The sequence below is a fragment of the Bubalus kerabau genome, chromosome 3 (genome assembly GCF_029407905.1).
Source record: "Bubalus kerabau isolate K-KA32 ecotype Philippines breed swamp buffalo chromosome 3, PCC_UOA_SB_1v2, whole genome shotgun sequence".
NCBI lineage: Eukaryota > Metazoa > Chordata > Mammalia > Artiodactyla > Bovidae > Bubalus > Bubalus kerabau.
The window spans coordinates 174328732-174353042 of NC_073626.1; the positions used below are offsets into that span (position 1 = coordinate 174328732).

Genomic DNA, 24311 nt, shown 5'->3' on the forward strand with positions numbered 1-24311 from the left:
TGTTTTGATTATTTGGCCTCAGGGCATGTGAGATCTTTGCTCCCCGACCAGGGATCGAACCTGCACCCCCTGCATTGGATGGCGAAGTCTTAACCACTGGACTGCCAGGGAAGTCCCTGTCACAAACTTTTTAAATGATATTGTGAGAAAAAGTTTTGGGCTGTAAAGTAACAGATTTTGTGTTTGTCCTATTATAGTATATGATGTCCATAGATAAATAATAGAGTTTCTGATTTTAAGGAACTGTGGTGATTATAGTAAAATAGAGATATAAAGAGCTTTGTTAGAATACCACTTTAAATGAGGAATCATCATTAATCTTTTTAAAAAAAAAACTGCTTTATTGGGACCTAAGTTACATGCCATAAAATTTTACAATTTTGTAGTTTTTAGTATATGCACAGAGTTGTATAACACATCACCACTATCTAATTCCAGGACTTTTTTTCATCTTTATTTTTTTGTGACAACTCTGGGTGTTTTTCTGCACCCTTGCCATGCTTCACATGGTGAAGTCAGGCTATTAAGAAGGAAAAGTCTATTAAAATAACTCTCTTGAGACTTCCCTGGTTGTTCAGAACTGATGGGGAGCTAAGATCTCACAAGCCACAAGGCATGGCCAAAAAAATTAGACCTCTATTAACCTGCATTAAGTTTTAAGAAAGGTATATTTATTTGGTGACTTGGAGCATCATACTTTTATAAGTAATTTTGTTTCATTTGTAATTTCTCCTAAATCAGGTTTTGCTGTATGCTTAGTTCCTCAGTCATGTCCAAATCTTTATCTCGGCTTGGACTGTAGCCCACCAAGCTCCTCTGTCCATGGGGATTCTCTAGGCAAAAATGGAGTGGGTCGCCATGCCATCCTCCAGGGGATCTTCCCAACTCAGGGATCGAACCCAGGTCTCCCACCTTGCAGGTGGATTCTTAAACATCTGAGCCGCCACGGAAGCCCAAGAATACTGGAGTGGGTATCCTATCCCTTCTCCAGGGGATCTTCCTGACCCTGGAAACCAACTGGGGTCTCCTTCATTGCAGGCGGATTCTTTACCAGCTGAGCTACCAGGGAAGTCCAAAATCAGCATGGTAATTCTGTCTTTATTTATGAAACCCAGTATCATCTAGAGTTATCAGAAAATATTTTCATTGATCAAAAGGTGTTACCGTTATAAATAATACATGGGAAAGGAAGGGTCCTATCTCCAGTAATTGCTAGAAAGTTCCTTTTCAAAAGTGGTAAATTTCCTTTAAAAAAAAATCTGACATCTGGTTTAATTTTTCTCAAAAATATTTTTATTTTGAAGCATGTCAAATAGTATAGAGAATATTATTACAAAGATCTGAATATCTTCAACTCAAATAAATCTAATCTTAAAATAATCTGTGTATACCTTTGAAAAAACAAAATTTCTCATCCAGTTGAGACTGCCTGGGGTGTGCCCCTCTTTGCATTCCCAGGGATTACTATGAATCAGATTACTTTCATCATTCATGGTTTAATATTATCATTACATATTTGTGTATCCATATGCTCCTAAGAGTTTCATTTTATAGGGTTATAAATTTTACATGGACTGTAGCCTGCTGGGCTCCTCAGTTCACAGAATTCCTCAGGGAAGAATACTGGAGTGGGTAGCCATTTCCTTCTCCAGGGGATCTTCCCAACCCAGGGATCAAACCAGGACTCCCTCATTGCAGGCAGATTCTTTAATACATAAGCCACCAGGGAAGGCCATACTGAAGATAGCTTACTGTATATTCTTTTCTGCAACTTGTTTTTTCTTTCAGTAATGCTTTTTAGATTTCATCGTTTTTAGATTTCATATTCATACACATGGCTTCAGTTTGTTCATCTCTGCTATATAATGTTTCATATATGAGAAAAATCAGTAAAATACTTACTCTTTGGCTATAAAAGATATTCATATTGGTTGTAGAAAATACAGAAAATATGAAGAGGGAAATCTTAACCTATAAACTTACCATGTAGAAATAATTACTTGTTAACATTTAGTATGTTTAAGCAATTTATTTTTGTGTGTGTATCTTTATTTGTCAAAATACACCTGTAATACAGACTGAATCCATCAGCATATCAAAAGGATTAAACACCATGCCTCAGATCAGATCAGATCAGTTGCTCAGTCGTATCCGACTCTTTGCGACCCCATGAATCGCAGCATGCCAGGCCTCCCTGTCCATCACCAACTTCCGGAGTTCACTCAGACTCACGTCCATCGAGTCAGTGATGCCATCCAGCCATCTCATCCTCTGTCGTCCCCTTCTCCTCTTGCCCCCAGTCCCTCCCAGCATCAGAGTCTTTTCCAATGAGTCAACTCTTCACATGAGGTGGCCAAAGTACTGGAGTTTCAGCTTTAGCATCATTCCTTCCAAAGAAATCCCAGGGCTGATCTCCTTCAGAATGGACTGGTTGGATCTCCTTGCAGTCCAAGGGACTCTCAAGAGTCTTCTCCAACACCACAGTTCAAAAGCATCCATTCTTCGGTGCTCAGCCTTCTTCACAGTCCAACTCTCACATCCATAGATGACCACAGGAAAAACCATAGCCTTGACTAGACGAAACTTTGTTGGCAAAGTAATGTCTCTGCTTTTGAATATGCTGTCTAGGTTGGTCATAACTTTTCTTCCAAGGAGCAAGAGTGTTTTAATTTCATGGCTGCAGTCACCATCTGCAGTGATTTTGGAGCCCCCCAAAATAAAGTTCAACACTGTTTCCACTGTTTCCCCATCTATTTCCCATGAAGTGATGGGACCAGATGCCATGATCTTCGTTTTCTGAATGTTGAGTTTTAAGCCAACTTTTTCACTCTCCACTTTCACTTTCATCAAGAGGCTCTCTAGTTCCTCTTCACTTTCTGCCATAAGGGTGGTGTCATCTGCATATCTGGGGTTATTGATATTTCTCCCTGCAATCTTGATTCCAGCTTGTGTTTCTTCCAGTCCAGCGTTTCTCATGATGTACTCTGCATATAAGTTAAATAAACAGGGTGACACCATGCCTAAGTGGGGTTTATCCCCAGAATTCCAGGGTGGCGCAACATAAAATCAATATAACATACCCCGTTAATAGAATGAAGAAAAGAAAAACACTTGATCGCTTCAGTTGCCTCAGAAAACGCATTTGATGAAATTCAACACCCTTTCATGATAAGCAAACTTAACGAACTAGGAATAGACGTAAACTTAGTATAATTAAGGAAATTTATGAAAAACACATAACCTACATTATACTCAGTGATAAAAAATTGAAAGCTTTTCTTCTTAGATTGGAAACAAGATAAGTATATCTGCTTTCACTGATATCGAACATTGTGTTGGAAGTTTTAGCCAAGCTCTTAGGCTAGAAAAGGAAATAAAAAGGATCCAGATCGGAAGGGAAGAAGTAAACTTATCTCTGTTTGAAGATGACATGATATAGAAAATCCTAAAGAATCCACAGAGTAGCTATTAACACCAGTAAGTGAATACAGCACCGTTGTATGCTTCAGAATCAGTATACAAAAATCAGTTGTATTTCCATATTCTGTGCACTTAGTCACTCAGTCATGTCCGACTCTTTGCAACCCCATGGACTGCAGCCTGCCAAGCTCCTCTGTCCATGGCAGTTTTCCAGGCAGGAATATCCGAGAGGTTGCCATGCCCTCCTGCAGGGGATCTTTGCAACCCAGGGATCAAACCCAGGTCTCCACATTTCAGGCGGATTCTTTACTATCTCTGCCACCAGGTAAAGATAAATTCCAAGAATTTTTGAGTTTAAAACTCTCTTGTTAAATTGTTTCATGTGCCTAGAGTTTTGATATTTCATAGATCATTTTCCAGTATTTTTGTAATTGCTTCGTGCTTTACATTTTCCTAAGCTCTGTGTGTTCCATTTATCCAGAAGTATCAACTAAACATATTTTTGAATCCCAGACCTCCTGTCTTCCTGTGTCCCCTTTTCATGTTTGAAGGACGCCCACCCACTACTGTTCTTGTCATATTTGACCCTTTTCCACATTGACTGTGGGTGCAAATGTAGGCTAATGACCAAGTGATTGGGATATTGCTTATTCTTTTCAAGCATTCTCTTCTCCTACCCACTTCTTACTTTGCCCTTCCCCATTTTTCCCTGATACCTGTCATTCTATTAAACACTAGTTGGAGTTCCTGATTCACATTGGTCAGCAGCATGAAGCAAAATGATCAATTTTTTTTTCTTTATCCTGTTACTATTGATTCAGACCTTTTGTGACTCCTGCTGATTTCCACCTTTCAGTAATTAAAGGACCCTTTCAAATCAGATTTCTTTTACTGTGTATTCTCTGTTTATTATGATGATGCATACATATCTTGCCTCCTTCTGGGTACATACAGAGCCTAACACGGTGTAAGGCATTGGTTGTTAATGTTTGTTGATCTGAAATGTTAATTTAACATTTTCAGCTAAAATCAGGTTTTGGAACATCTTGGTGTGTTGTGTGGTGATCGTTTCCCGTCGCTAGTAGTCATTAGATGCCATTTTATTGATGCAGTGGGAGATGGTGAGGAATAACATGCAGTTTTATCTGTTTCATCCATTTTTTTTTCTTTATTTTCTTTTTTTGGCAGAGAAACTTTTCCATGTCCATAAATAGTGCTGCTGTCCTGCGGTTGACAGGACGAGGAGGAGGAGGAACAGTGGTGGGGCTCCTAGAGGTCAAACTTCTTCACAAGGGTGAGGTGAGCTTTCACGTGAAAAGAAAGTAATAACGGAATGGTGGAGACAGAGGAGAGGGGAATAAATAAATCACTTTAAAAATATTTTGATATTTGATTTTTAAAAACTGCCCTTTGACATTAACTGCATAATAAATGTCCTGAACATTTGTTTTCAGAACCATTTCTCAGTGTATCTACTCCACAACCCCTGGTTTGGAGTAGAAGAGGGTAATTCAAGCCTAGAGACTTGAGTGTGAATGATTCTAGATGGTCCTAATTCTCTTTGGCAAATATTCGTGATCCACATTCCTCACCCCCAGAGGACCTTACGCTGTGAGAGCCAGAGCTCCCTGAAGTGCCTTGGCTGCTGGAGTGGCACCCAGGGCCCTGCAGGCCTCTGTGACTCGGGTCTCCATATAAGGCCAGGTGCCAGGAGTGTCCCCAGCCAGAGAGAGGCTATGGTAAAAAGCCGTCTCCTCAGTATGAGACCTATTTTAGGGTGTAGAAGAAAGAAAAAATTATGCAACAATCCTTTATATAATCTGTACTTTTATAGATTTGTGTCTTTTCTTAGAAGAATAATTGATATTACTTGTTCTTTGATATCTGCTCCCTACTTGGAGTTTGTTGATCTTCTGCTACTTAAGGGCATTCTTAATGTTTGTAATATAAATATTTACTTGGGCTTTTACTTCTAAGTTGGCCTAATCATAGCAGAAGTCTGACCATACCTTGCAATTTTAAGAGGTGCTTTAGGAAGAATTGGGTGTCTGCAAAAACAGAAGTGATTTTTGCCACAGCTTGCACTGTCCAGGTTGGCATGATCATGAGTGTGGAGTATCTACATTCTTTTTTCTTAAAGTTATGCTTTATGAATAGAGTGATGTATACACACTCTTTATAGAGACTGTATTAAATTGTGCATTCCTGTGGAGGGGTTTCATTCAGAATGTGGGAAAGCAGCTGTTGTGAATAATGAAGAGTCTACCTGCTTGTAGGTCAAGTGCTGTTACTGAGTTGTCCATGTTTCCTTCTGAATTTGTCAGTCTCTAGAATGGTGGTTTTTAACCTGGGGAGTTGTTAGAATCATCTATAAAACTCAACAAGAAATAATATCTGCAGCAGAATATACTGGGTGGTGAGATTTAAGCATGTGTGTTTCAAAAGGTTCACAGGCCGTTATCGTCTGAAGTCTGTGCTTCTTGGAGGCGTGCTGATGGTGTTTTGAGGATGGCTGTGGCCCGCTCCTTGGATGTTGCCCGTGTTTTTCTGCAGTGGGCTTGCACTGAGAAGAAGTTGTCCTTGGGGAGCTTTTCCCCCAGTGCTTTTCAGGGCATGACGGTGAGACGTCTTATTAATTAAGAAGTGTGGCCTGTTCCTCAAGTGAGCACCAATGTTGTATGTTGCAAGTACCAACCAATCTCTAAATAGGTGTTAAACAAAAAATTCCAGGTCAAGAAACTGAGGAGGGGTTGGTAAATTTCTTCCTGCCTTCTAGTTTCTTTGAAGCATATATTGTTATCACATAGGATAGAACTCTTACATTCAGAATTTAAATGAGACATATATGAAAGATAGATGCTGTGATAAAAACAGTGACTTAAGTAACATTGATATGAATGGATGACATGAAACTACTTAAATGAATGAACTGACTTAGTGAGAAATACTTCTGACACTATTGTCCCAACTGTGATTCTTAATGCTTTCATGAGACCTTTAATCTGTGGTTTTGTTTTCTTCACTTATTGCTCAATTTTGACCTGTTAGTTAAATAAATAGTAATTAGTGTAGCTTTATTTTTTTTGGCATGAGCAGACCTGACATCAGATGACTGGCCTGGCTCTTTTCAACTTGAGAGAAGTTTGATGTGAAAATCAATTGACTTTCATACTTCTGAATATCATGAAACAGTAAAATGCAACAAATGAACAGGGAAATAACATGAATTTGTCTTTTTATTTTATCTGGTGAAGATGTTTAAAAATAAAACATCTACACAATTGTCAGTACTGTCTTCATCATTATTAAAGGAAATATATTTTAATCCCCCCAAAGAAGAGGGTGATCAGGGCAGTCATTTAAATTTAACTTTGTGAAAGATTCTCCATGTTATATTTACTTGCTTCTTGTCATATGGGAACTACTTTTATAGGTGATTATGGGCCTTGCACTTTGAAGAGTGTTCCTTACATTTGACAAGTGGAAAGCTCTAGAATTAGGTTCTTTTTTTGTGCCCACTTATAAAGCTTTGGGCTCATAAGGATGACCGGTGCCAATGCTAGTCATAACTGGCAGGAAACATTTTGTGGTTTGCTTATTTTTCTGGCAAATTTTGAACACTGTTTTTCACAATCACATGTTTCCAGAATAAAATACTTTTTCAGGGTGCTTTGTGCTTAATGGTTTTCTTGAGAAAATTGTTCTCTAAAAGGACAAGGGAAATTTTTTCTTTCATCCTAAAAATATCTTTGTAGAGACCACCACAGTGTTACATAACAGTTTATATTAGACTGTTTTAAGATAGATCTTAAATAATACATCTGTATTTCCTAAGGATAGAGGTAGAAAACTGGACATGAAGTTCAAGTTAAGTTGGTACAACTGGAAGGTAACTTTAGGATTATATAGTTCAACTCTAGTCCTCACTTCCATTTTACAAGTGAAGATATTGAATCTTGGACTAGTTAAGAGGGTGCTCATTATTCTAAGATTACATACATAAAATTCTATGCATTATTCTTATATTCCATAATAAGGTCATATAGAAGTATTATTGTATTTGGAGCCAATTCTTGATAAATGATGCTAAAAAGTAGAAATGCTGTATGGATATTTGAAACAGGTATTCAACTCAGCTGTATTTAGCTTTGGAATGCATTCATACTTTTATTCAAGATTCATCATTTTTCCTTGGGTGGTTTTAACTGTTGGAGAAGTTGAGGTGGGGATAATGGCTAAGATTTTATCTAGGTATAAATACATGCCTCAGTTCACTTCAGTCACTCAATCGTGTCCAACTCTTTGCGACCCGTGGACTGCAGCATGCCAGGCCTCCCTGTCCATCGCCAACTCCCAGAGTTTACTCAAACTCATGTCCATTGAGTCGGTGATGCCATTCAACCATCTCATTCTCTGTCGTCCCCTTCTCCTCCTGCCTTCAATCTTTCCCAGCATCAGGGTCTTTTCCACTGAGTCAGTTCTTCACTCCAGGTGGCCAAATTATTGGAGTTTAAGCTTCAGCATTGGTCCTTCCAATGAATATTCAGGACTGATTTCCTTTAGGATGGACTGGTTGGATCTCCTTGCAGTCCAAGGGCATCCCTAAGCACAGTTCTTACCCCCCTCCCCCCAGTTTTCTAACCTATGTGTTGGATACAAATGTCATACATTAGTTGGGAAATCCTCACACTACACAGAAAATAAAAAGCTGAAAGTGCATACTGCCTTTTGCCCCCAGATGCAGCATTTGGATTTATATCCTTCTTGATCCTAACCATTCAATCATATCATTTATATACATGGTTATTTTTTTTAATATGTATTGCTCTTTGGCATGCTTTAGTCATTCAACAGAAAAATTTAGATTTCTTTTAATGATGGTACTTTATCTTTTGTGGCTTCCTAGTATTCTACTGAATTGCTTTATCAAAATTTACTTAGCCAGTCCTTTAGTGATTATGTTTCTGTTTTTTAAAAATTTGCAACAAAGATCTCCATATATATATATATATTTGCATATTTGTGCAAATATTTCTATTAGGATAAATTCTAATTAGAATGTTGAGTCAAATTTTGATAAATCTAACCAGATTGCCTTCAGTAAAGGCCAGTGTACATTTGAGCCAATGGAGCCTTTATAAATTCCTACATCCACACTTTCTTACCAGCTCTGTGGTTTGAATTTAGTGCTGCCTGATATTTTTCTCCAAGATTTGTGCAAATGGGAAAGAGTGCCTTTGGTTGCTGTGGAATATTCTTTAAGGAGTTAGTTCACAAAATTGATAGTTTAGAGTTGACCCTATTAAATTATCCTTTCTCTGGAATTAAAGAAATTAACATTTGTGCCTTGTTTTTGTACTTTATCTATTCTCTTCTCAAACTCCTCACATTTTCCATTTTTATTGAAAATAATCCAATAGAAGGTTTCATTTGTCATAATGGTTTACTGTTCTTAGAATTCCACTATTGACTTTTCTGCTAAGGAGCTCAATGTTTTTTTTTTTAACTTGTTAGGAAATTTCTCTTTTTGATTTTTTGATTTTTATTTTTAATTTTTATTTTATTTATTTATTTTTAATTTAAATTTCTTTATTTTAATTGGAGGCTAATTACTTTACAATATTGTATTGGTTTTGCCAAATACCAATACAGTATACTAACGCATATATATGGAATTTAGAAAGATGCTAACGATAACCCTGTATGCGAGACAACAAAAGAGACACAGATGTATAGAACAGTCTTTTAGACTCTGTGGGAGAGGGAGGAGGGGGATGATTTGGGAGAATCGCATTGAAACATGTATAATATAATATAAGAAATGAATCGCCAGTCCAGGTTTGATGCAGGATACAGGTTGCTTGGGGCTCGTGCACTGGGATGACCCAGAGGGATGGTACGGGGAGGGAAGTGGGAGGGGGGTTCAGGATGGGGAACACGTGTACACCTGTGGCAGATTCATGTTAATGTATGGCAAAACCAATACAATATTGTAAAGTAATTAGCCTCTAATTAAAATAAATTTTTTAAAAAATGATATTCACTTTAGCTTATTAAAATATGCTAATGAATCAGCAAACTAAAATGGACTTGAATGGGTGAATTTAACTCAGATGACCATTATATCTACTACTGAGGGCAGGAATCTCTTAGAAGAAATGGAGTAGCCATCATAGTCAACAAAAGAGTCTGAAATGCATTGCTTGGATGCAATCTCAAAAACAGAATGATCTCTGTTCGTTTCCAAGGCAAACCATTCAACATCGTAGTAATCCAAGCCTATGCCCCGACAAGTAATGCTGAAGAAGCTGAAGTTGAACGGTTCTATGAAGACCTACAAGACCTTTTAGAACTAACACCCAAAAAAGATGTCCTTTTCATTATAGGGGACTGGAATGCAAAAGTAGGAAGTCAAGAAACACCTGGAGTAACAGACAAATTTGGCCTTGGAATACGGAATGAAGCAGGTCAAAGGCTAACAGAGTTCTGCCAAGAGAACACACTAGTCATAGCAAACACCCTCTTCCAACAACACAGGAGAAGACTCTACACATGGACATCACCAGATGGTCAACACTGAAATCAGATTGATTATATTCTTTGCAGCCAAAGATGGAGAAGCTCTATACAGTCAGCAAAAACAAGACCAGGAGCTGACTGTGGCTCAGATCATGAACTCCTTATTGTCAAATTCAGACTTAAATTGAACAAAGTAGGGAAAGCCACTAGACCATTCAGCTATGACCTAAATCAAATCCCTTATGATTATACAGTGGAAGTGAGAAATAGATTTAAGGGACTAGATCTGATAGATAGAGTGCCTGATGAACTATGGACGGAGGTTCGTGACATTGTACAGGAGACAGGGATCAAGACCATCCCCATGGAAAAGAAATGCAAAAAAGCAAAATGGCTGTCTGGGGAGGCCTTACAAATAGCTGTCAAAAGAAGAGAAACGAAAAGCAAAGGAGAAAAGGAAAGATATAAACATCTGAATGCAGAGTTCCAAAGAATAGCAAGAAGAGATAAGAAAGCCTTCCTCAGTGATCAATGCAAAGAAATAGAGGAAAACAACAGAATGGGAAAGACTGGAGATTTCTTCAAGAAAATTAGAGATACCAAGGGAATATTTCATGCAAAGATGGGCTCGATAAAGGACAGAAATGGTATGGACCTAACAGAAGCAGAAGATATTAAGAAGAGGTGGCAAGAATACATAGAAGAACTGTACAGAAAAGATCTTCATGACCCAGATAATCACAATGGTGTGATCACTCACCTAGAGCCAGATATCCTGGAATATGAAGTCAAGTGGGCCTTAGAAAGCATCACTATGAACAAAGCTAGTGGAGGTGATAGAATTCCAGTTGAGCTATTTCAAATCCTGAAAGATGATGCTGTGAAAGTGCTGCACTCAATATGCCAGCAAATTTGGAAAACTCAGCAGTGGCCACAGGACTGGAAAAGGTCAGTTTTCATTCCAATCCCAAAGAAGGCAATGCCAAAGAATGCTCAAACTACCACACAATTGCACTCATTTCACACGCTAGTAAAGTAGTGCTGAAAATTCTCCAAGCCAGGCTTCAGCAATACATGAACTGTGAACTTCCAGATGTTCAAGCTGGTTTTAGAAAAGGCGGAGGAAAAACAAAGAAAAGGCAGAGGAACCAGAGATCAAATTGCCAACATCCGCTGGATCATGGAAAAAGCAAGAGAGTTCCAGAAAAACATCTGTTTCTGCTTTATTGACTATGCCAAAGCCTTTGACTGTGTGGATCACAATAAACTGTGGAGAATTCTGAAAGAGATGGGCATACCAGACCATCTGACCTGCCTCTTGAGAAACCTATATGCAGGTCAGGAGGCAACAGTTAGAACTGGACATGGAACAACAGACTGGTTCCAAATAGGAAAAGGAGTACATCAAGGCTGTATATTGTCACCCTGCTTATTTAACTTATATGCAGAGTACATCATGAGAAACGCGGGGCTGGAAGAAGCACAAGCTGGAATCAAGATTGCCGGAAGAAATATCAATAACCTCAGATTTGCAGATGACACCACCCTTATGGCAGAAAGTGAAGAGGAACTCAAAAGCCTCTTGATGAAAGTGAAAGAGGAGAGTGAAAAAGTTGGTTTAAAGCTCAACATTCAGAAAACGAAGATCATGGCATCCGGTCCCATCACTTCATGGGAAATAGATGGGGAAACAGTGTCAGACTTTTTTAGGGGCTCCAAAATCACTGCAGATGGTGACTGCAGCCATGAAATTTAAAGACGCTTATTCCTTGGAAGGAAAGTTATGACCAACCTAGATAGCATATTCAAAAGCAGAGACATTACTTTGCCAACAAAGGTCCATCTAGTCAAGGCTATGGTTTTTCCAGTGGTCATGTATCGATGCGAGTTGGACTGTGAAGGAAGCTGAGCGCTGAAGAATTGATGCTCTTGAACTGTGGTGTTGGAGAAGACTCTTGAGAGTCCCTTGGACTGCAAGGAGATCCAACCAGTCCATCCTAAAGGAGACCAGTCCTGGGTGTTCTTTGGAAGGAATGATGCTAAAGCTGAAACTCCAGTACTTTGGCCACCTCATGTGAAGAGTTGACTCATTGGAAAAGACTCTGGTGCTGGGAGGGATTGGGGGCAGGAGGAGAAGGGGAGGACAGAGGATGAGGTGGCTGGTTGGCATCACCGACTCGATAGACGTGAATTTGAGTGAACTCTGGGAGTTGGTGATGGACAGGGAGGCCTGGTGTGCTGCAATTCATGAGGTTGCAAAGAGTCAGACATGACTGAGCGACTGAACTGAATGATTCTGAACTTTCATAAGTAATGCACTTTTATTGAAAATATTGTAGATTTAAAAAAAAATCGCTCATGCTGTGTCTTACTGTCTCCCAGAACAGCAGTACTTAACTAGTTTGTTGAGACACACTGACATACTGATCATTGTGAGGTGTCCTATGGCAGCAAATTAAAATAATTTAAATACTGAAAGTTCCAGAATGATTTGTTCTTTTTAAAGTTAGAGAGAGTTCTTATCATGTATTTGCTTCTTATAAAGTAAAGAAGTAGAGAAGTGGGTGCAATTATAGAAATCTGAGTAAGAATTGTGCATGACCCTTGTGAATACCCACAGGAGGATGTAGAGGCATCAAAAGGCCTGTAATACTCAAATTATAATTTCTGTTCATTAGAAATCATCTTACAGTATGATTCTGTGAGGATGAAATTAAAAGATCATTAAAGTAAAATCTAGGTGATATGGAAAGGTTCAACTCAGTGCATTTTGAAATACTTTGAAGCAGGCATAGCAATTTTTGGCTGTTAGGTTGCTGCTGGCAGTTGGTAATAAGGGTTTGTACATATATAAGGCGCTTCCCTTGTGGCTCAGATGGTAGAGAATCCACCTGCAGTGCAGGATACTGAAGTTCGATCCCTGGCTCGGGAATATCCCACATAGAAGGGAATGGCTTACCCACTCCAGTATCCTTGCCTGGAGAATTCCATTAACAGAGGAGCCTGGTGGGCTAAGTCCATGGGGTCACAAAGAGTAGGACACAATTGAGCGACTAACACAACAACACACACATATAAAAGTGGGCTTTATGGGTTTTGGTATCTACTTGTCTTCAGTTTATTGGGACTGTTATGCTATCTGTATTGGTTTCCACAAGCACTTTTTAACATTCCATTGTGGTCTCCTGGATCATGTATCCGAGATATTGTCACTAACTTCCCAGGTGGCCCAGGTAAGTGAGCTATAAAGCTTAGTGTTAGAGGTGCTGGTCCCACCTTCTAGTAAATTTCTCCTCTTTCAGTTTGCACTCCATTCACCTGAAAGGATAATGGGGCCTTTGCAGAAAACTTAATCCACTTAACACAGAAGGTGTGATTCTTTGAAGTGAAAGAATCATTCTCTCATAAGCTTTCAATCTCCTAGACAGAAGTATTTGATTGCATTTTTTAGCTGTCTGTTATTGTATAGCATTAGTATACCAATGGAGTTTTACTGGGGGGAGTCCATATGTGTCTAAGGAAAGTCATATCTAATTTTCAGATGTAAAGTTTATGTATAAATAGTATGGTAAAAGATCCCTGTGGCTTGAATGGAGAAGGTACTGCATCTGTGCTGAGACTGAGAGCCCAGATAGGCCTGTTCACTTCCTAGTTGTGTTACTTTGGGCATCCTCTTTGTGTGACCTGTGTAAGTGATGTGGAGCTCTTAGGAAAAAACATACCATGTAAATCTTAAATACTACTTTATTTTAACAGGTTAGGTGAATCTTGTTACTTTATTATAGAAATAAGAATTCCTGCTGTCTGTCTGTGTTACAACAGTCTTGGGTTGGAAAAAAATCTGTCGGTCTAGCTAGTACTTAAGAATGCCTAAAATTTTTAAACCGCAAAAGTACTCAATAATTAAGTTTCTGTGTGATTGATATACTTTGCCATTATCAATCTTAGAGCACTCCAGAGTTCTTTATTTTCTTCTCCTTTTGGTCAAAGAATAGGAAAATGTGACTTCCTGCTGTGCCCTGCTTTTCACAACTGCTTGCCTTTACTGGCTAGTATTTACTTCAGGAAATGATTCCTGCGTGGGTCATCACCAGTGGGGAGGGTTCATCTTTCACTTTACCCACATAGGCCCGGATGGGGGAGATTTCAGAAGAGCAGCAACAAATCTGTTTGAAATCTGATAGGGTGAGTTTTTTGGGTCTTGTTTTGGTTGAGGACAGTTTAAAATTTTTTTTTTAATGGAAATGACAAGTATACAAAGGATAGTCTTAAGTTAAACCAGAGGTAAGGGAAAGGGTTCGTCTTAGTATATGTAAAATTAAAACAGCAGAGAAAGCATAATTTTCATGGAGTATTAGATTTGGAAAGAAATAATAGTTTATCTAGTCCAACCTCCTACTGGTGAATAAACACTCATTTTGTATTTATAGAAAAACCTGTTTTAAGTTTGAAACAGAAACTTGGATTTGAAAATGCTTCATTGCCTAATTATTTTTTGCTTTTTCTAGTGGAGGTTTTTCCCCTGGAGCTAAATTATATCTAAACCTTTATATCTACAAAAACATAAATATATTTGCATCTATGAGGTTTTGATACTATTGAATGGATCCTAGGTAGAAAGGGAAGGTTTTTACTTTGATCAGAAGTCATTCAGGTGAATAGTTGTAATATTTAAATCACTATTTGATTAATGTGCACAATAGCTTTATTTCATTTTTTTTTTATTTAATTGGAGGCTAATTACTTTACAATATTCATTCACATGAATCAGCCATGGGTGTACATGTGTTCCCCATCCTGACCCTCCCTCCTACTTCCCTCCCCATAAAGTAGATAAAATTTTGCATCTTTGCCTAATAGTACCCTACAGTTTCCATCAGGCTAGTGCTTGTTTAACTTGCTCTGATCGCTTTCTGCCACAAATATATGAATACGTAAGTGTGTTTGAGTGTCATGCCCAAATGCTTTTAGAGTTATGGTTAAATCTATTTTTTTGGTGTTTTCTTGTGAATTTTTGTTCTTAGCTGTTAAAAATTAAGGGAGGAATATTTGCTCCAGTTTGGTTTTATAAGGAACCAAAGGCATGATCTTTGTTGTCTTGAAAAAAGAGCAGTTTAAAAAGGATGTTCACTAAATATTGTGAAATCATCATTTTACCCAGGAAGCTAGGTTTGAAACTAGACTGTTGCTCTGACTTGCAGATGAAAATGAGAAGTTTATGACTGATTTTCCTGGAGTTCACTGTGTAAAGTGTGTCCATTTTTACCTTCATTACTGGTATCATACCACATTCATATAAACTCACCAATAGCATTTCTGTTGTTATACATATCTGTTACCGTCACAAGCATTGATTTCAGCAGATAACCATAGATAGCAACTTTGTATAATGTTGTATTTCCACAGTGTGTATTGTTAGCTCAGCCATTTTTTAATGGGTGGAGACTTGATTATCATGATGTAATCAGAAAGATGTAATCAGCATTGGAAAAAAACAAACAAACATGAGATACAAGGAGGAAAAACAGCTACATAACTGGCTGAGTGTATTCAATACATTAAAAAATAGGGTGCTAAAATGGATACTTCTTACTCTATGAGTCCTGTTTCAGAGATCTGAAAATTGTCAATGCTTTGTCCATTGATGTGGATGTCCAGGTCCGTCCTGTTTGGGCTCTCGGAGACCAAAGGAGTTTGAAATTCAGGAATAGTCTTGTCAAAATTCTCCATCTTGATTTGATATTCACCTTTGGAGCCTTTGGTCAACAGAGATGCAAAACAGCGATGTAACATGATCTCAGGAGGGCAGGTAGGTTGTCCTCCTCTGGCATGTTTCTCCAGTGCCTTCCTGCGCTGCTGAAAGGAACACAACTAATTCAAAGTGGGGAGGATTTTCATACTGGAGCAGAGTAGCCAGAGGACTTGATGGTATAATAGAGTGGTAGTAGGTGAGTGGAAAGGTAAAGAATGGGCATTCCTCAGAACTGATGCCGTCAAGGTGGAAGTCCACACTGGTCTGGTAGAGTTTGCCATTTCCTGATAGAGCATAGCTGAGACCCGAACTTTGGTTAGAGGGCTAGGCTGAGTGCTGGCCACTTGGAAAATGAGATTAGGTTTACCATCTAGGTGAGCTACTACTGCTAAGTCAGTAAAGCGAATTGAGGAAGCTCGATTTTTTGGCCGGGCAGTCTTCGCCACAAAGGCACGTAAATTAGAAACCATTGAGTTCTTTTTTTAGAATGAACACTAGAAATGTCATTACTTTTTCTGTATGACAAGGATCTAGCAAATTGTTATACATTTCTTCGTGTCATGCCTGCCAAATAAGTCAGGAATTGAACTTGTTAATTTCTCATTAGCCTGAAGCGTTTTTCAAAACAGTACATACATTCTTATTTTAAAACTGATTTCAAAATGGAAAAGAAAAATTCATTTGTCACATAGAAATGTAAAACTTTCGAAGTTTGTTAGGAAGTCAGAGTCGTCATTGCCTATATCCCTACCCCTGCTTAAAAAAAAAATACAACAGAAAATAAATGCAATTTAGTTGCCATCAGATTACTTCAAGTTGAAATAGAGATTAGATTCATAGTAGAATGGTTTGGGGTAGGGAAGGGACCAGTGGACAAGTGGTCCATTGAAGAACTTTTAACTTTGAAATTTATAGAAACCTTTTTTCTTTTAAAAAGGCTCTGGCTCTAAGGGGATTTCAGTGTATGCTTTAAGTGCATCCTCCTTTGAACCCCACCCCCACCCCCACAACTCTAGATCAGGGTTTCTTAACTACTAATGTACCACAGATATTGGCAGGCTGGTGAGGTCTATGGACCTCTTATCAAAATTATGCTTTAAATGCATTAAAGTAGAATACATAAAAGGATACCAAATATATATATATTTTTTGCTGAGGATGTGCATTCTTGTTCTCCATCATGCAGTACTGACTGTGGTGCCCTGGGCTCACTAGTATTGAGTGAATGTTGAAAAAAGGAACTCAGGAGAAAATTCTAACCCAGTAAATGTTTAAAAAAAAGAACAAATTCCTCTGCTAGGTAAAATGACAGTAATATGCATTGAACATATTTATTCACTTATTTAAGAAAATATTTAGCTCCTTTGAAAAATTCCTTTTAGATTTTTTTGTTCATATGTTTTTGGCTAATATAGAATCAAGTTTTTAAAAATTTCTCCAGTTGTTTGACCCTTGACTCTTTCTTCTCAGTCTCAGGCATTACTTGTCAATAATGCAAATGAATTGTTCTGTAGTATGATTGCTTATAACTGATTATACCCATTCCAAAATATTCCTGTGTTTTTTTAAAGAACAAAGACAATTACCTGTGATAAAAGCCTCTAGCATGAGGCCTAGGAGCATTTGTATGGCAAGGAGGGCGACTGCACTTGGACAGTCACCACTGGGGAACATGGTGCTGTAACCAGTTGTGAGCTGTGTCTCCAGGGAGAAAGAGAATGCCACTGTGAAACTGGTGATGTACTTGACACAGATAGTGTGGTTTTCAGGTGGGGCATCATGATCTAGTCCCCGGTCACCATTCACCTCAGCTAGAACATACCAGAGTACTGCAAAGACAAGCCAGTGAATAACAAAAGAGGCGGAGAAAACCAGCATTATCTAGCGCTAGCACATGTACATTAGGATTCCCCAAGCGTCTCAAAGATACGCAAGACCTCTTGAAGCGTGCTGTGACCATCCCTGGTAACCATCCTCTGAGTCTCTGACTCAGGAGAGGAGCAGTAACTTTGCAGTGACTGCCATCCATCTCAGGCGATAATGCTCTGAAATCGAGGGTGCATTAGTAAACCCTTAACTGTTTCATAGTTAATATTAATAAATCCTGGTTTCGTAATGTTTTTTTGGAATGCTTCCCCAACTACCCTGCAGGCTTTCCCAGTCTGATAGCTCTTTCTGTTTTCAATAAGGGAGCATTCACTGACTTAGTCATTTGTTTGATAGCTCATCATGGATTGCCTTGAGATATCTCTTACTGGTTCGTTTATGCTATGCTATGCTATGCTAAGTCACTTCAGTCGTGTCCGACTCTGTGTGACCCCATAGACAGCAGCCACCAGGCTCCCCCATCCCTGGGATTCTCCAGGCAAGAACACTGGTTGCCATTTCCTTCTCCAATGCATGAAAGTGAAAAGTGAAAGCGAAGTCACTCAGTCGTGTCCAATTCTTAGCCACCCCATGGACTGCAGCCTACCAGGCTCCTCCATCCATGGGATTTTCGAGGCAAGAATACTGGAGTGGGCTGCCATTGCCTTCTCCGGGTTCCTTTAAGGACTGTTAAAATACTGTTTGGCATTTTAACAAATCTCTGAAGGCTGGGGTTACCATTAATGTCTTTTCTGGTGCTTTTGTATCTTTCTTGCTCAAGTCCAGGCTTTCAGTGTGTATTGATTTGACCAAATGTTATGTGTAAATAACTTTTTGTAATTAAACTTATAACTGAATATTGAAAAGGAATATTAAATATGTGTTCCTTTGTTTAAATAAATGGAAATCATTTAGAAGTGTAGTGTTTAACTGAAAATGTTTTGAAGCCAAACTCAGTGCTAGCATAAGCTTTTAGACATCTGTAGTTCTATTGTATCTTTTATAATTAGCCTGTTGAAATTTTATAATTAGATTTTATTTGTTTTTGTTACTTTGTGGCCATTTTCATGGCGTCTTTCCTTCTATGGCTGGTGAATTGCCACCCTTTTGAATATTCTTGGTTCTGACTACATACTAGAGAGGTAAGAAATTCCAAGTAGAGATTTCAAGATAATATTAATTTTGAAAGTAAATGAACCGGAAGAAAAAGTTTTAAGTTTAATGAACTAAAATAATCATTAAGACATCAAATGGCAATTTTTAAAACATATTAATAAAACTAGTTTTTAACTGTAGTCAGTTTTCATCTATGTTTATGTTTTCTCTGGTGAATAGAAATCTAACATGTGCTTTCCATGTGGCCATCCTTGCATACGACAAAGGTGCGGAGGACTTAGGCAGAGGCAGCCAGAACAGAGTGGGAGATGCGGCTTTGCTTCCCTTGAGTGCTCCTTTCTTCTCTGCCTCAGTCCAGTACTTGGGGTTCATGTGTGATTCCTTTTGTTTTGGGTTGTTTTTTTTTTTTTTTTTTTTGAGGATTCTTCCTCAGAAGTAGATGCCCTCGGAAGTGTTGTGTATCACCTTCCTACCTTCTGAATGACAGTGAGGCACGTGGAGCTAGGCTATTGCTAGAGTTTACTGGACCCTCCTCTGTTTAGGAACTTTGCGGTTTTGGAGACTGCCTTCCCCTGTTGGAAATGGACCTTAGCAGCTGGGTAGATACTTTCCCTTTTGTCGTAAAGCTGATTTAACATTGCTTGCTGATATTAGAGACATTCTCTTAATTTTCTTTAGGCTTGAGCTGCTGATGGAACACTGGGATGACTGTTAAATTTATTTAGATTAGATGGTCATTTCAGTTTCGTATTATAAATTGAAAAAAAATCTTAGGACCTTAATGTTTTATAATTTATTATCCTAACAAGTTGTCATTATCATTTTATTTAGTGTTTTTTTTTTCTTGGCACAGATATTTAATGACTCATTTTACTAGATTTTTTGATGTTTTAGAAGACCTGATATCCGCCCTTTTGTAAATAATAATAACAATAAGAAAATATTCATAAGCATTGTGCTAGGTGCTTTCATATTGCATTGTCTCTAATTCTTTGGATCTCAGCAAAATAGATATTCATATCCCATTTTTCAGATGAGATCACTGAGGATCCACAGTGAAATTTTCACAGGGCATATGGATTATTTTCCAAATCTGGCTAACTTTATAGTTGTTGTTGTTGTTTTTTTTTTATAACTACAAGAAGCTGTCTCATTTAGAGAGTTTGGTGAGATAAGTCTTCTCAAGGTAATTGATACTGCATTCACAAGATAGTCTTTGACAGCCTAATTTTTAGCATCTTTAGTAATGCTTTAACGTCTCAAGTATCCATTTAAAATCATTGTTAGCTTTATTCATAATTTTTTTTTTTTAATTTTATTTTTAAACTTTACATAACTGTATTAGTTTTGCCAAATATCAAAATGAATCCGCCACAGGTATACATGTGTTCCCCATCCTGAACCCTCCTCCCTCCTCCCTCCCCATTCCATCCCTCTGGGTCGTCCCAGTGCACCAGCCCCAAGCATCCAGTATCGTGCATCGAACCTGGACTGGCAACTCATTTCATACATGATATTTTACATGTTTCAATGCCATTCTCCCAAATCTTCCCACCCTCTCCCTCTCCCACAGAGTCCATAAGACTGTTCTATACATCAGTGTCTCTTTTGCTGTCTCGTACACAGGGTTATTGTTACCATCTTTCTAAATTCCATATATATGCGTTAGTATACTGTATTGGTGTTTTTCTTTCTGGCTTACTTCACTCTGTATAATAGGCTCCAGTTTCATCCATCTCATTAGAACTGATTCAAATGTATTCTTTTTAATGGCTGAATAATACTCCATTGTGTATATGTACCACAGCTTTCTTATCCATTCATCTGCTGATGGACATCTAGGTTGCTTCCATGTCCTGGCTATTATAAACAGTGCTGCGATGAACATTGGGGTACTCGTGTCTCTTTCCCTTCTGGTTTCCTCAGTGTGTATGCCCAGCAGTGGGATTGCTGGATCATAAGGCATGTCTATTTCCAGTTTTTTAAGGAATCTCCACACTACCCTAAAGACTCCACCAGAAAATTACTAGAACTAATCAATGACTATAGTAAAGTTGCAGGATATAAAATCAACACACAGAAATCCCTTGCATTCCTATACACTAATAATGAGAAAACAGAAAGAGAAATTAAGGAAACAATTCCATTCACCATTGCAACAGAAAGAATAAAATACTTAGGAATATATCTACCTAAAGAATCTAAAGACCTATATATAGAAAACTATAAAACACTGGTGAAAGAAATCAAAGAGGACACTAACAGATGGAGAAATATACCATGTTCATGGATTGGAAGAATCAATATAGTGAAAATGAGTATACTACCCAAAGCAATCTATAGATTCAATGCAATCCCTATCAAGCTACCAACAGCATTCTTCACAGAGCTAGAACAAATAATTTCACAATTTGTATGGAAAAACAAAAAACCTCGAATAGCCAAAGCGATCTTGAGAAAGAAGAATGGAACTGGAGGAATCAACCTACCTGACTTCAGCCTCTACTACAAAGCCACAGTTATCAAGACAGTATGGTACTGGCACAAGGACAGAAATATAGATCAATGGAACAAAATAGAAAGCCCAGAGATAAATCCACGCACATATGGACACCTAATCTTTGACAAAGGAGGCAAGAATATACAATGGATTAAAGACAATCTCTTTAACAAGTGGTGCTGGGAACTCTGGTCAACCACTTGTAAAAGAATGAAACTAGAACACTTTCTAACACCATACACAAAAATAAACTCAAAATGGATTAAAGATCTAAACGTAAGACCAGAAACTATAAAACTCCTAGAGGAGAACATAGGCAAAACACTCTCTGACATGCATCACAGCAGGATCCTCTATGACCCACCTCCCAGAATATTGGAAATAAAAGCAAAAATAAACAAATGGGACCTAATTAACCTTAAAAGCTTCTGCACATCAAAGGAAACTATTAGCAAGGTGAAAAGACAGCCTTCAGAATGGGAGAAGATAATAGCAAATGAAGCAACTGACAAACAACTAATCTCGAGAATATACAAGCAACTCCTACAGCTCAACTCCAGAAAAATCAATGACCCAATCAAAAAATGGGCCAAAGAACTAAATAGACATTTCTCCAAAGAAGACATACAGATGGCTAACAAACACATGAAAAGATGCTCAACATCACTCATTATCAGAGAAATGCAAATCAAAACCACTATGAGGTACCATTTCACACCAGTCAGAATGGCTGCGATCCAAAAGTCTACAAGTAATAAATGCTGGAGAGGGTGTGGAGAAAAGGGAACCCTCTTGCACTGTTGGTGGGAATGCAAACTTGTATTCATAATTTTTATGTCAATACTGATTAATTATATTAGCTAATATAAATTATTTATTATTTGCCAGGAGTCATACCAAACACTTCACATGTGAAGCCAACAGTAGTGCCAGATACAGAATAACGTCTTGGGCTATTTGTTGCTTTATTGGTATTAATAATACTTATGTGCACATGAATGCTTGGTCACGTCTGACTCTTTGCGACCCCATGGACTGTAGCCGCCAAGTTCCTCTGTCAATGGGATTCTTTAGGCAAGAATACTGGAGTGGGTTGCCATTTCCTCCTCCAGGGGATCTTCCCGACCCAGGGATACAACCTGTGTCTCTGTCTCTTGCACTGGCCACCAGGTTCTTTACCCCTGAGCCACCTAGGCAGACCAACGTTTCTTAACTTTCATAGTAATAAGTGCCATTATTAATGCAATTTTATAGGTAATGAAGCTGAGGTACAATGTGTTTCTTAAGATCACAAAAGTAGTAAGTGGTGGTGAATTCCTGCTCAGTCTGTAGACCAGAATCAGTACTATATTGCCTCAAAAATAGACATTTTGACCCTAGTAAGCCTAATTTTGTCCAAGAGCCCTACTGATTATTCTTCAGAAATGCTTAGGCTAAGACCTGTGATTTGTAGACAAGAAATATATTTTCAATTAAGGAAGACATCTTGCATGATTTGAAAATTAGTAAGGAATCTTCCATAAGGTTCTTATCCTTATCCATCAGAAGGCAGACAGAATGAAAACCACAGTCACAGAAAACTAATCAAACTGATTACATGGACCACAGCCTTGTCTAATGAAACTATGAGCCATGCCATGTAGGGCCACCCAAGACTGACCGGTCATGGTGGAGAGTTCTGACAAAATGTGGTCCACTGGAGAAGGGAATGGCAAACCACTTCAGTATTCTTGCCTTGAGAACCCCATGAACAGTATGAAAAGGCAAAAAGATAGGACCCTGAAAGATGAACTCCTCAGGTTGGTAGGTGACCAATATGCTACTGGAGAAGAGTGGAGAAATAGCTCCAGAAAGAAAGCCGAGATGGAGCCAAAGCAAAAACAACACCCAGTTGTGGATGTGACTGGTGATGGAGGTAAAGTCTGATGCTATAGAGAACAATATTGCATAGGAACCTGGAATGTTAGGTCCATGCATCAAAGTAAATTGGAAGTGGTCAAACCAGGAGATGGCAAGAGTGAACATCGACATTTTAGGAATCATTGAACGAAAATGGACTGGAATGGGTGAATTTAACTCAGATGACCATTATATCTACTACTGTGGGCAGGAATCCCTTAGAAGAAATGGAGTAGCCTTCATAGTCAACAAAAGAGTCTGAAATGCAGCACTTGGATGCAGTCTCAAAAACGACAGAATGATCTCTGTTTCTAAAAGTGGGTCTCTGTGTCATTCTCTCCCATGGCACCCTCATCTTTCGTTTTATAGCACTAATCGGGCTTTTATTGTATGTTTATCTACTTCCCTCCCAATTCTGTCTCTGCTCTACCCTGGATACTCCATGTTAGTTTTATTCAGCTTATATCCTCAGCACTGAGTCCAGGCCTGGCATAAAGCTGCCATTCAATAAAAACATGTTAAATGAGTAGGTGAATGAGTAAAAGAATGACTTACTTTAGTTAACTTCTCTAAACTTCACTTTAAACAAGGCGGGTATTTAAAATATCTAACTAGTAAGGCAGAGGGCAGGAAAGCATCACAAAGCATGCCAAACAACAGAGTACTACTGTATAACACAGGGAACTAAAAATACAGTATCCTGTGATAAACCATAATGGAAAACAATATGAAAAAAATGTATATGTGTATATATGTGTGTGTGTGTATATACAGCTTCCCTGGCTCAGTTGGTAAAGAATCTGTTTGCAAAGCAGGATACCCAGGTTCGATCCCTGGGTTAGGAGATCCCCTGGAGAAGGGCATGACAACCCACTCCAGTATTCTTGCCTGGAGCATTTCATGGACAGAGAAGCCTGCCCAGCTATAGTCCATGGGGTCGCAAAAGAGTCGGACACAACTTAGCAACTAAACTAAACTGGGTTTCAAGGTTGAGTGTCCTCAGAGGAAGACCCAGGCAGAAGCTTTGCTAACGTGGCCTTGGGAGTCAGATTCCTGGACTTTCTCTGCACTCTACTTGTTAGCAGCTAGACACTAAGTTCTGCCCAAGTGCAAAGGGGGAGAAATGAGATTGCACATTTGGTTGGGAGGAGAGCCCAAAAATTGTGGGCATGTTTTTATTTTTACTTATTTTTTAAAAACATTTTGTTTTGTATTAAGATATAACTGATTAACAATATT

The 24311-nt window shown here is 38.5% G+C and overlaps 1 long non-coding RNA gene and 1 pseudogene across 1 annotated transcript in view; one reads left to right on the top strand and one right to left on the bottom strand.

Annotated features, from left to right (window-relative positions):
* Window positions 1-24311, top strand: part of LOC129647893 (uncharacterized) — a 48223-nt gene that overhangs the window by 19806 nt on the left and 4106 nt on the right. The window contains exon 3 of the long non-coding RNA XR_008712562.1: window positions 4609-4719. This is a non-coding gene — a long non-coding RNA (uncharacterized LOC129647893). The remainder of the gene's footprint in view (window positions 1-4608; window positions 4720-24311) is intronic.
* LOC129647892 (inward rectifier potassium channel 13-like) lies at window positions 15529-17720 on the bottom strand (annotated as a pseudogene).